Below are 12,224 nucleotides of genomic sequence, written 5' to 3'. Positions count from 1 at the left end.
AATTGAAACTGATACAGAGCTGGAGGTAATGCTTTTCCAAGAGCAGGATGATGTGCACCAAGGGGCTGTTGGTGGTGGAATTGAAATAGGGACCCAAACTGATTTTCCACCTTTCAGTAATTTTCTCAAAATTGGTGGACACTGACTTGACCATACCAAAGCACATGGAAGGACACAGTTCTGCCCTGAAGGAAGTATTCAAGGGGGAGCTGTTCCCTATTGAACTTGCCCTCAAGAAATTGGAAACACTACTAGCGAGTTGCTCCAGACCATATTAAAGGATTTAGCTGTCATTAAAGAAAAGGTGGCAGCTTCATCCAGTGCGAGGAGCTCGGAGCTGAAATCACCTTTACCCAAATTACACTTAGTAAACCCCTCACTAAAGCTGATCGGCAGCCTCCGTCTACCTTGCAGGGCCCAATCATCACCACCTTAGTCAAGACACATCGAGGGGCAAACGAGAGAGGGGGTTTTGGTGAGAATGGGCCTCGGTTTCTGAATGGTCCAGTACTACCGTTGGCCCGTGTCAGGCTTGCCCACGAGAAATCCTATGCTGGCCCCTTAGGGCCTATGCTGGTTTCCAGTTTGGTTTGCAGTGGATTAGGCACAGTGAACATTCCAACATGGTTTCAGGCCCTAATACTTGTCCTGTGGGTGCCCCTATGCGAGAGAGAGCTGGCCACATATGGGTAGGCAATGGAATTTGCAACAGACCACTGAGGCTCATGCTGATCATATGTGTCCCCAGGTATTGGAAAGACAGAACCTTAGGTCGGGTGGATCCCCACACCATAGCTCATCGAACCCTCATGGGTCCCCAAGCCAATTAGCATGGCCCTCGGTGACACTAAGTAATGTGGGCCGCCTGAAAGGTCCTCTAGAATCACAGGAATCCCTCACTAATAAAGTAATCCAGTTTCTCAGAGAAGTAAGAGGGTGTAAATCCCTAAATAGGTGTCATATAGCGTGGTGTGAGAGGTCCCAAATGAGCCCTCATTGCGATGATAAGATTGTGGTCTATCTTAAAAGTGAATGGCTGGTTGATGGCCTACTGTCTATTGAAGTGAGAGCCTACCCACCTATAGGTTATAGAATTACACTCAGGTCAACGGTTGTGAGCAATAAGGATTATGGTTATGATATTATTCCCCTACCTGTGGTGTGTCCCCTTCCTCCCACAGAGGAATGTGACACTGTATAACATCCAGGCCTATGTAGATCTAGAGGCAATAGATTGACATGATGTTAAGCTGCCCCAAACGGTCCAGCCCAAAAGAAGAGAGATCAGTATTATCTGCTGGAATATAGCAGGACTGAGGAAAAACCTGGTTGACCCAAACGGGTGTGATTTTATCCGGGTGCACAATATCACCTGCTTCCAGGAAACGTGGGCTATGCAGCCAACTACCTTCCAGGGTTATGAGGTTTTTTGTGTACAAGCCGGCAAGGGCCCTAAGGGCAGGCCTTTTTGGGGCCTAGCCACATGGATTAATACCACTCTAGATTACAAGGTTGTGAATATAGAAACTGGCTCCCCCGATCTTCAATATAAAATTTGACGACTGGGGGTGTTAATCCTGTTTCTCTCCTTAATATGTATAGTCGAGTGGCTGGGAAACACCCAATGAATATTATCGAAATGGCTGGACAGTTGCTGGAATCAAGAATAAAATGTTACAGTATGGATCACCAAACCTTGCTGATGGGTGATCTAAACCTCCAGGTTGAACCTATAGTGGATTTTGAGGGTTTGTGGATGACATTGATGAGGCCTGGGACAACCCGCCCTTGACACCACCTACAAAGCATAGGGCACATCCGATGGCTCTTAGCTATGCTACTGCACTATTGGGACTGGGACTTCATTGAACTTGTGAAGCAAAGCCCTTGGGTTTGAGGTTATGAATGTGCAGGGGAGTGACAACAAGCCTTTGATACTGAAATTATTCAATATGGAGGGTCGGCCAGATAGAGAAGTGACTTCTGGGATGTGCCCGGAGATCTTTGTACAGGGTCTTTCCAGGCAACGTATTAAATGGATTGAACTTAACCAGGGGGAAGCAAAACCACTTATTTATGAGGCCATCATGCAAGCCCTAGAGCAACTCACATGTATGGTTCTGGAGGACCCAGGGATCTTTGAAGTGTGTGATGATCTTGTCCACCTTGTCCAACCGTTTGTAACAAAAGCTGGTAAAAATATAAAAAGACGTGCCATTAAAACAAACAATGTAGGTGGGCAAAGAGTGCTGTACTGAAGTGCTTGGAAAAAGGAAAGGATGTGGATAAACCACCGCTGAGATCCCAGAGGCTGGCTTACAAGTCCCTAATTAAGACAAAAAAAGAGTCCCATGTTCGGGCTGAATGGGATAAAATGTATGTGGCCTCTACCTCTGCCGAATGCGGCACATTCTGGAGATTAGTAAGTGGGAACACCAGTGGTCAAGCAAGGGATTTGGTAACAGAGATAACTGCCAATGCCTGAACACAACACTTCCAGGAATTATATAGTTTGGATGCAATAATACATGACCTGGATGTCTTGCCTGACCATTATGAGAATGTGAATGGGCATGAACCAATACAACTGCAACTGGGGGAGGTTTGCAATGCCACACTCTCACAGAAGGGAGGGAAGGCCCCGGGTCCCGATCTGTTGCCTGTCGACTTGTTTAGAGATGCGGTCAGGGTTTGCGCTCCAATTTTGTGCTTTTTGTTTGTTTAATGCCTGTTTGAAACGGAATAGGATTCCTCCCTCTTGGTGCAAAGCTACCATTGTACCAATTTATAAAAAGGGAGGGCTCGACGACTCATCTAGTTACAGGCCAATTTCCTTACTGGATGGGGGGGTATTTTTGCTAAAGCCCTACTAGCACATTTACAAGAGTTGGTGGACGGGAATGGTATTATTGACCATTTGCCACAGGGTTTTCTACGGGTGTAAGCACACTGGACCAGGTGTTCTGGGTTTATTTGATTGCGCATAAATTCACAGTCCTGAGGGGGATGAGGGTATATGCTGTATTAGGTGACCTCAGGACCGTGTTTGATAGCGTTTCGAGAGCGACTCTGTGGGCAATTCCTGCTGGGAGGGGGATCCCAGCTGGTCTTCTTTAGATATTGATCCAGCTCTACTCTGATAACACTGCTAAAGTACGGTGGGGACTGGGGGGACCTCACAGATCCCATTGCAGTAGCTAGAGGGGTTTGACAGGGATGTGTTCTTGTGCCTCTATTTTTTCTTGATATACATCAACGAGGTAGTCTACCATGTAAAATTGAATTGTTTGGATCCTCTGAAGTTGGGGCGGGAGACGTGCCCAATCCTCCTCTTTGCGGATGATGCCGTTTTGTTATCAATGTCCGTGAATGGCCTCAAAATCACACTCGTGGCTTTTTTGACAAAATGTAGAGAGCTGAGTCTTTAGATTAATATGACCTTGGCCTTTAGACCCAGACGTAAAAAGTAGATTCCAGTCCAGTGTTGTTGACCGTAAATGGGTCACTACTCAAACAAGTGCACAATTATGATTACCTGGGTGTTAGACTCAATGATACTGGAGACTGGACCCCTCAGTTACTAAAATCCAGCTTGACTATGGGAAAATATGGGAGAGGTGTTATAAGGTTTTTTTATTCGCATGGCCACGGCACTATCTCGCCTGCAACCAAGATGCTCTCGGCCCAGGCAAAACTAGCAGCCACTTATGGGGCAGAACTATGGGGCTACTTAAGATGTAACAACGTGGGTCTGTCTGATTGAGAGAGTGTGTTTGAAGAAACTATTGGGACTCCCCAAAAGCTGCCCCTATGCTCCCATTTATTACGAGCTGGCATTAAGCCCAATCCAAAAAGAGGTTCAGTATCAGCCAGTGTTATTTTGGTTTAGATTGTAGTCGACTCCCGAATTACAGATTGTCCGAGATGGGTGTCCCACATTCTGGACTTAGAGGGTGTGAAGTCCCTACCCTGGTTCCAACATATTAAAAATGTATGGCTCGTATGCGCATGGCTGACCTATGGTTATGCCAACAGAAAATAACTCGGAGGGACGTTGGCAAGGCCAAAGTGGCCCTGCGAAGGCTGCTGAAGAAGGGTCTGGCTAGCGATTTCTTAGAGGTGGCTGCTGGCGAGCTTTACTTGTACTCCAAATTAACACCTGGGTTTGAAATTCACCTTGATTTTGTTGTGCCTCCACTGGCAAGTAACCTTTATTTAAGGTTTAGAGTTGAATTAAATTGAATATGGCTTATTGCTCATCAAAATGGTACCCTATTGCAATGATCTCTTCCCAGTTTGGAGCTTGTTCAAGGAGACAGTGCTCCATTTTATGTTCTTCTGCCAAGGTTATAGGGTTGGTTGAGGTAAATACCTTAAACCAATATGTAACAACTATGGTATTCGTAGTACAGGTCTGGCACTGCAATTATTTAGGAACAGTGAAAACATGAGTGTGGTCTACTGTGTTGCAAGCTACCTGGACTTGGCTTGGAGAGTAAGGGGCAAAACTATAAAGGAAGGAAGATGAACAGGAATGTTGTCATGGAGGCATATATGCTTCCATTAATGAATTCATGGATTGTATTTAATTGTACTTTACGTTTGCTTCTGAATGGAAAATGTGCCCCGTGCGAAAATTGGGAATATTTGGAAGGGTCGGCTTGTCAAATCAAGTATCAAGTTACTAATTTGTATGTGTTCTTGTCCCTGTCGATTCTTGTTGAATTTATGTAATATATGAAATGATAATTTGCCTCCTTGTATCTTAACGCATCACTATGTAATTAATTGGTATTTTTCTATTATGTCTCTGTGCTTTTATGGTATTTATGCCGAAATAAAGCTGAAATAATGATGATATTACATAAGACTGTTTCCCGGAGATTGGATTGACTAATCAAGAGCCCACTATGGTAAACAGAATATTGAGTAGATCTACGACATCTATGGTGTCCCAGGCGGAAGGTGTACAGAGCCAGGAGGAAGCCCAGGCTGAAATAGATCTACAACCTACACCTGGGGGGGGGGCACGACCTTGACGTCTTGACAATGAGGAGTACGACAAAAAGTGCAAGAAGGTTACTCTACCTAAAACAGGTAAACTCCCAGAGCACACAACAACCCCCCCACACCCACGGCTCAACCAGCTCACCCCAAGACTAACAGACCATGTGCCCAGTCTGGGGGACAGAGGATAATTATTAAAAACCAGGGGGATGGCACAAGAAGGCAAGTTATTCTCCAGGGCCATTAGACAAATGGACTTTTAAAAAATCATCACCATCAGTGATCCTTGACTAAAAACCTAACAATCAAGTGCTATAGGCCCAGGACAAAACAGCTTGCCAGTGGCCTGGGAGGAAAGTTACAGAGGAGTCTAATGCCCATGGAGACTTGCCCTGCGATCCGAATTACCAATCTGTGGAGAAGGTGCCAATATGTACTCTCTATCAAAGGGGTCATGAACATGGCCTGAGGTTGGTGGAGATAAGGGAGAGAAAAAATGTGGCAATAACCAGTGCTTTGCTGCCCCTACCACTCCCCCACAGAGTCCCCCATTACTATTATTATCCTCGTCTCGCACCCTTGCCTTGCCCTCCCTCCTTCCTCTCCCCTTTCGCTCCCCCCCATATACCATTCGTAACGTAAAATTGGAAGAGCTCTATCCCACTGCAGAAAGGCCATTTATGAATTGCACAACCCTTCTGTGCCTCTGGTCATCTATCCCCAGTTTATCATCGATTGGCAGTAGTGATATGCTCCAGGTTGGTCTCCTAGGATGGTATAGTGTGACAAACTGGGCACTGATTAATTTTGCAGTCTCTGTTGTCATTTCTTTGTTGTGCATGTGTGCTGAAAAGTTAAGATCTCTAGGCCCATTTAATAAAAACAATGGGAATATTATACCAAAAGGACGGGATGTAGCAAGTGTGTTTATACACAAAGCCCCGCTGATACACAGCTATGGTGATTGTGGGCAAGTGGTACCTTGAAGGTGTACCATTGTAAGCTGGAATACTAGGGGCTAAGGTCATATGGCGAGTAACGCAGGATCAGCCTCACTACTAGCCAAAATTGACATTTTCTTGTTGCAAGAGAGCTGGCTGGAGACCGCTTTAATTTGTGAGGGGTTCCAGATTTATCAAGTTATGGCTAAGCGGAGCCCCCAAGGTAGACCGTACGGGGGACTGCTTATAGCCATTAACCACAACCTTGGTGCCTCCCACTGGATACAGACCCCTACTAGTAGAACAATCCTGGGAGTTGAGCTTCTATTTAAAAATCCAAACTAGACGCTCAACCTGGCGATTGTGAATTTGTACATTCCCCCAGACATTGATAACATGGAGGATATATAGGAATCCCTGGGAGAAATACTTACAGAGAGAACAAGCCAGGGGCATGAGTGAATAGCCCTATTGGGGGAGACATGAATTCCTGGTGTATATATGCCCATGAATGTGCATCAAATAGCCATGTAAAAAAGTCCTGCCAAATGCTACACACATTGGGTAACTCCAAGGGTAACCAATGGGTGCAGTTTTTAAGAACCTGGGATCTTATGAACGGGCGAAACAGGGGAGATGGGCCGGGCAGTTCACTTGGAGCTCAAATAACAGCAGAACTTCCCTGGACTACGTTTTTGGTAACAACGCTTGCATGATGAGGACCCGTGTATTACAGATTGTACCAAACCATTTTAGTGACCACGCTATCCTATCAGTGAGCCTGGAGCTCCAAAGTGAACGCCCGGAAATAAAGAGTTGCAGTGTGGCCTTTGCCAACCATGTGGGTAATAGTATACGCTGGACAGCCAGCCATGTAAGTAATGCCAATTTATTTCTTTAAAAGAGCTATATCAAGGGACATAGAGTGGTTGGTGTCAGCCAATAGTAATGATATCGAGAAATGGGTAAACGTTTTGGGGTCTACTGCAGGCCGACACCAGCGGGAAAACCCAGTAATAACTGAGAGACATGACAACAAATATGACATGGCTATAGGTGATGCGAAACAGGTCATGAGAGGAAAACTAAGATAACGTAGAGGTATAGGGATGCAACAGAGCGACATGATACAAAAGGCCACTGTGATAAAAGCCGAATACAGGAATTGGTTAAAACGCTGGCAAGCTTCCGTTAGTAATAGCCATTGGCAAGGTATGATTGTCGCCCTAAGCATTCAAAAAAGTAGCTCTATTTGGCAGATCTTATCAATCACAAAAGGTGACAGAATGAGACAATCAATGAATCCCATACAGGAACAAGATTGGTTACTCTATCTGGTAAACAAATCTGGGAAGGAGGAGAACCTAACAAGCGAACCCTTGTGTGTATCTGGCTGGCCTCTAACATACTCTACTGGGATAATCCAGGAAATCATTAACAACCTTAAGAATTCCAGAGCACCTGGCCCAAATGTCTTGGCCAGTATAGAGCTAAAGCAAGATTTAGAGGGATGGGCGAAACTACTGTTTTTACTATTTGTGCAGAGCAATGTATCTTGGAATCTTGAACACAGTTGATTCTCCTGCTTATCTATAAAAAGGGTGATTGTCACCAGCGAACTATAGACTACTATCCCTCCTAGATGTAACGGGTACAATATTCTCCAGTTTGGTATTGAACCACCTGCAAGTATGGGTTGAGAAAAGATTATTACATGGAACATGCATCCCCATATATATGGTCACCCATATAATATCGCCACAACCTTTTTCCCGGCGATATTATGTACGGCGACCATATATATGGGGATAATATTACCTGATACCCCTATACATAGAGTTCATTGACTTGCAGGCAGCCTTTGTTAGGGTAAGCCGCTCCAAACTATGGGCAAAACTGGCAGGGTGGGACTGCCTGAGATGGTTGTTGGATATTGTGAGGAAATTGCATGACAGTACGTCGGGACGGGTAAGGGTGAATGATGAGGGATTAACAACAGCCCCCGCCTGGCTTAATAGGGGTGTTAAGCAGGGGTGCTTTCTGGCCCCCCTGTTGTACAATCTATATATGGGGGCTACTTGCCGTTTTTGCAGAGGCCACAGGCTGCTGTTTAAGAATAAGTGGAGTGAGAAACCCCGGACTGGTCTACGCAGATGACCTGGTTATATTTAACCATACTTAATGTTGTATTAGGCATATGTTTGAAACCCTGGTTGAATTTGAAGCAAAGAATGAACTAACCATTAACATGTCCAAAACTAAGATCATGTCCTAAGATCTCCACTAGTTTTGGCACCCTGACTTATGTCAACAAATACCCTTACTTAGGTCTGGACATGAGCCAGAGCCTGAGCTATAAACACATTTGTTGAGGCCAAAACGATCAATGGTCACAAACTGACAAATATAATCGTGAAGTTTGCGAGCCAAATAGCCTGCTGCTCTTTGGAGGGGATTTGTATACTATAGCAACAAATGTTTTGCCCAATGGTGCTATATTGACTGGAGGCCCTAGTAATGATAGATCTTTGTTTGCTCGACAGATTGGAGGGCTGCTTCTGGAAATGAGGACTGAGACTGGCAAATAATGCCTCAATGAAATATTTAAGATTGAAACTGGGTCTAGTGTCATTAAGGGGCCAGTTGCTTATACAACAGGGGGAATTCACCTCAAAGCTAATTCCACCCTAGATGCAAATTGTTGACAATACTGGGACCGGACAGGGGGATTAAATGGAGAGTGGGCGATGGCGAATTCTCGAATATGTCCAAATAACTATATGAGAACTTAGGATGGCATCCGGAATTCGGGGACTAAATATAAAATACTGAAAAATGTGTTCAGTAGGAAATTAGCACAATGGGATTGGTCCAATAATTATGCGCGACCGTTAACAATAAAGTCATATACATACTTCTCGACTGTCGGGCATCCATACCTGGCCCTACAGCCCTATCTTTGCCAGAGCTCCTCCTCGGTGGTGCGCAGCCTAATTCTTAGACTCTGTACCAATCAACTACCATTCCTGGTCTTTGTGGGAGCCTGACGATCATCTATTGGGTACTTCCACAAATGTATTTATTGTCGGGTGGCCAGGCTCAATTGTGCAAGTGCTTAAAGGTAAGTCAGAAAAAAGGAGACTGGCTACCCTCCTTTACTTTGATAGAGGGCACTAAATGCTTTTGCTTCCCATGTTGCCTAACCGTCAGCTCTAATATCTGCCTCTTGATACAGTCAGAGACAGTATCATGAAACTCAAATGTTTTTGTGTTCCAAAAACGATTTTATTTGTAAAAAGCATAAAAAAGCCTAACAGCTTCATCGCTCAGTCAGGAAAGATAAACAAAACAACATAAACATTTAGAGTGTTTTGGCAACATGAATGCTAAATTCAGCACAGAGTTTGGGCAGCGAAAACCATTTCACATATAGAAGAAAAGTTGTGACTACGGGTTAGTATGATAGTGATATTTTTACTATTTTATCAGAACACATTGGTGTACATGGTGACTTTTCTATTTTGAGGAGCACAGAATAAGTCAGATTGTCTTATTCAAGTTGTCAACGCGTGTTTCAGCCCTCGATCTACGTCACACTGTACTCGTGTATGCCCAGTTGGTTAGTTGAGGAGCCATCTTCAGCACATATGGTTCCTTTTAGTGCAGCAAAAGTCATAAACAACTTCCCTGTTGCTTGTGCAACCTTACAACAAGGCAGACGTGGTAGGGAGATAGGTGATTGTTTCCGGTCTCGAGTGCTCAGATGCCAAATTTCTTCTGCGCACAAGCAACTGTGTCTTGCTTCTCTAGTTGGGTCCGGCGGGGATTCAGTGACCATGGATGGTGAAATGAATTTGCTGGGTTACTTATTCTCCAACAGATGCAGCGCTTTCTGATCACTTGTCTAGAGCGCTCTGCCGAACGTACGCAAACCAGAAGCAGATATTAGAGCTGACGGTTATGCAACCTGGGAAGGAAAAGCATTTAGTGCCCTCTATCAAAGTAAGGGAGGGGTAGCCAGTCTCCTTTTTTTCTGACTTAACTTTGTGGGAGCCCACCAGCACATCCCACTGACACAAAGAATATGCCAAATATGCAAGGTTCCCGGTGCCCTTGAGACCCCCAAACACGTTTTCACTGAATGTAAGCTCTTGGGTGACGCATACATGACAATACTCGGTGGATATGTTCACAACTATGACATTATAAAAAGTGTTTCATTGTGAACATATTGCCTCAACTCCGATCTAGAAAGCCTCCACATTAGCCTGTATTGGCTCTGGCCTCCAATTGCCAACGTATTATCGATAGATAAAGACACCCTATCTGGTTGAACCAGGATACATGTATGTGCTCTCACTAACACAGGAGTTAGGAGATGATTCTTGTATTTTAATGATGATCAATTTCTGTATTTTAAGGCTGTGACAATTTAGTGTGTACATGGAACTATTTAAAGAAATAATTATAACGTTTACTGTATTATTGAAAATTCTTTGCAAAGATTCATTAGAATCGTATTCAAATAAAGAATAATAGCAATAAAAACATTGTTACCCCACATAAGACGAGACCACAATAATTCTTTAGAAAATTCTGTGGCAAAGCTATACAGTTCTTTGTCAAAACACTTTGTTCTGATCGCACTGAAAGGGTAGCAATCTAGAATCCAGTGTCTCAAATTCTCCACCACAGAGGTTCCTTTACAGAAACGACAGACAGCCACTGTGCATGCCCCTTCTACATCAGATGTATGCCAATTTCTAGCACATTCATGAGTATGGAACTGATTCAACCTAAATCTAAGGTACACCTTGGAGGACTTTGGGCATGGAAAGCATTTAAGATATGGTGGAGGCTGGCCCAGCCTGTGGAGAAACCTAGCATGTTTTTGGTAGGTAAAGTCATTGTCCATGGATTATATCGTAATTCTCCAATCGGCCCTGAACAATTTAGTTTTAACAGCATCAGGATTGCATCTTAGCTCCAACACATTTGAGCCAATTCCTTCCAGTAATGTGTCCATTCTATCCAGCAACCCTTTCACAGATGAAACAGAACCTTGAAGCATAATCTGATTCAAGTCCATGTACAGTGAGTTGCTCGGCGGGCTAACTAACTTAAAGTAGGACAATGACTGGCTCCATTGAAATCTAGCCTGTAGTGAGATCAAATTGAGTACATGCCTAATAATCCCATTCGGCACTGACGGGGCAAGACCCAGCACCTTTTTGCAGATGGTCCCTTGCATGGCATTCAGACAAGCGCCAAGCTCTACAGACTCCATGTCTAGCCCATACAGCAGTACCTGCTCTATCTTACCCAAGTAGTATTTAGGAGCGGGCAGAATAGAGAACTTGCATAATTTCCAAAAAACACGTCTCATGTGGGAGAGTAATGGTTCCAACTTCAACTTCAGTGCACATCTCCATATTTCGATTGTCCCAATGTTGGATACATTGTAGCCCAGATAATGCATGGATGGCATCCTTTCAACAACTTCAGCCCCAAACATCAACGCATCACCTTGGGCTTTTTGTGTTTCGAAAAGATCACCACCTTAGAATTAGCTCCATTAATAGCCAGATTATTCGACGTGGTATAAACCGCAAAGATATTAAATTTACTTTGGAGGTACCGCTGAGTCTGATAAAAAATGATGATGTCATCTGCAAAGGCCAGCCAGTGGATTCACAGATGACCAAGCCTTGTGGCAATTAGATCCTGTCTCCTCCACAGGTGTTCTATGTCGCACAAGTACACATTAAAGAGAGATGGTGCCAATATACACCCCTGTCTTAGCCCAAGGGAAACCTGAATGTGTTTAGTGACAGCCCCCTCCTTATTTAGGCGAATCCTAACAGTGGAGTTATGATGCAGTGCTGCCACAAGACAGACCAACTTACGCAGCACCTTCAATCTAAGTAGTTTGTCCCGTAGCCAGTGGAGATCCACACAATCACATGCCAAAGAGAGTTACAGGGAGGCCATATACATATTGCCCCCCTGAGACGCCTTGGCACTAAGTAACAGATGTTTGACTAGTGTAGCATTAATGGGAGTTCCAGCCTGAACCCTACCTGAAAACGAGATAAAATGTTTGCTTTCACTAAATGGGTGTTCAGGTCTCTAAGCAGCAATGTGGAAAAGACCTTACAAGAGGAGTCAATCAGAGCGATGGGCCGATAGTTAGCCAGATCATGAGGGTCTCCTTACTTGAAGATCGGAATAGCAATGGACTGCGTACAAGAAGTCGGCACCTTTTTGCGCGGCATA

Source organism: Ambystoma mexicanum, chromosome 5p (genome assembly GCF_040938575.1).
Source record: "Ambystoma mexicanum isolate Mex_15411 chromosome 5p, UKY_AmexF1_1, whole genome shotgun sequence".
Classification (NCBI taxonomy): Eukaryota; Metazoa; Chordata; class Amphibia; order Caudata; family Ambystomatidae; genus Ambystoma; species Ambystoma mexicanum.
This window is presented reverse-complemented; position numbering follows the sequence as displayed.